This window comes from Aplysia californica, unplaced genomic scaffold (genome assembly GCF_000002075.1).
Source record: "Aplysia californica isolate F4 #8 unplaced genomic scaffold, AplCal3.0 scaffold00603, whole genome shotgun sequence".
NCBI lineage: Eukaryota > Metazoa > Mollusca > Gastropoda > Aplysiida > Aplysiidae > Aplysia > Aplysia californica.
The window spans coordinates 239792-241427 of NW_004797873.1; the positions used below are offsets into that span (position 1 = coordinate 239792).

General features: G+C 35.8%; 1 protein-coding gene across 1 annotated transcript in view; it reads left to right on the top strand.

The window, feature by feature from the left end:
* The first annotated feature begins 53 nt into the window (after nucleotides 1-53).
* The window catches only part of LOC101862894, a 22206-nt gene continuing 20623 nt past the window's right edge, over nucleotides 54-1636 (top strand). The window contains exon 1 of the mRNA XM_013087561.2: nucleotides 54-304. The gene's annotated coding sequence lies outside the window, so the exon portion shown is untranslated. The remainder of the gene's footprint in view (nucleotides 305-1636) is intronic.

The following is a 1636-nucleotide window of genomic DNA, read 5'->3' on the forward strand; positions in this document are numbered from 1 at the left end:
GAGAGAGAGAGAGAGAGAGAGAGAGAGAGAGAGAGAGAGAGAGAGAGAGAGAGAGAGAGAGAGAGAGAGAGAGAGAGAGAGAGAGAGAGAGGCGCGACGAGGACAATATAGAATAGGGAAACCAAAGCCCTTGTGACTTGTTCCGTTCGTGCGCGCGATCAGAGGACGGTAAGACAGATAGGTACATACTCCTTTCACCAGGACTAACCAGCCACATGGTAAAACAAAGCGCGTTTTGTGAGATCAATCAGTATGTGAATTCAACGAATTTTTCTGTTTTGGATTCTTTGTGAAACGAAAATAGGTAAGTAAATATTTGTTTTTCGCTATTGTTTCGCAACTCATTTTTTTTCTTCAAATTGCGCAATAAATCTATAGTCATAAGTTCAACAGAGTTACAAATGGCCACGTGAGGAAGGGTATTTCTATAAAAGTTATTCAGTCCCTTAGATTTACGAAATGTAGGATATAGATCTAGATCTAGGTCGATGTATATAACAGGGCTGCTATCTACAGCTATTGTCATTCTAACACTTGAAGATTGTGTGAGATTTGCAGGGGTTATTATGGGTAGCTAAGTTTGCCAACTGCTATCAACCAGAATATTTCACGTTATTGGAACCTTATTGTGTGAGGAAGAAAGAGGGGGTCTACAGGGAATTCGGAATACAAGGAAATGCGCTGTGGGCCTTGTTTGATAAATTGAGGCAAAAGAATTTCATTCATGTACAAGGTCAGTTTTGGATTGCTTTAAAGGTGGAAACATGAATTGTTCGTGGAAGCATAATTATGCTGTCTCTTTTTCTATTATCATTATTTTTTCGTGAGATTAAATAATTAAAGTTTATTTTATCTCGCATTTTCTTTTCTTTTCCCTTTGCTTTGTCTTCGTTATCTTGTGTTGTTCATTCATGATTATGCAGGTGGGAAACCCAGATTTTAAACATCTAATCAATTAGAGTCGTGTGGAAGTTTCGAATCTGTCCTAATAAATTTCTCATGATTGAAATCTTGGTTGTGTTGACATTTATTTTCCGCTGTAAAATACATTGTAAAAGTAATTGTTAGTGCGCTTATTTACAATGGTGTTTAAGGTGTAGAACTAATTGTTTTTAGATCCCCAATGACACAAGGATTTAAAAGAAAAGTCAATTACTATAATTCTAATAGATTGCATTATGCCCCCTACAAAAGACATTGCATAAATATAGTTTATTTCAATTTTTGTTAATGGAATAAATGTTCTGTCTACTTGTTCGTTCTTTGGTTGTTGGTTGTTTGTGGGTTTGGTTTTAAAAAAAAAAATTTAAAACAGCAATTGTTACACAGAAGGCCAGATAAAAAGGACGTTTCAGCATTCACATTACTCACACAAAACGCTTATAATAACACGTCATCATTGCTATTATTTGATTTTGTAATATTATTTTAGTAGCCTTTCGTATGTCAAGTTGTCATGCAGTCACACGTAAACGTGGGAAAGGGCATACTGAACAACACAAAAAATGAAAGAAAAGAAAAGGGTTTACAAATTTTAAAAATACCCCCTCCCCCTCTCTGCCCCGTTAAAAGGCTTCATGATAAGCAAAAGCAAAAATCGAAATGAGAAAATACTTATAAATAAAGCCCCCTACCC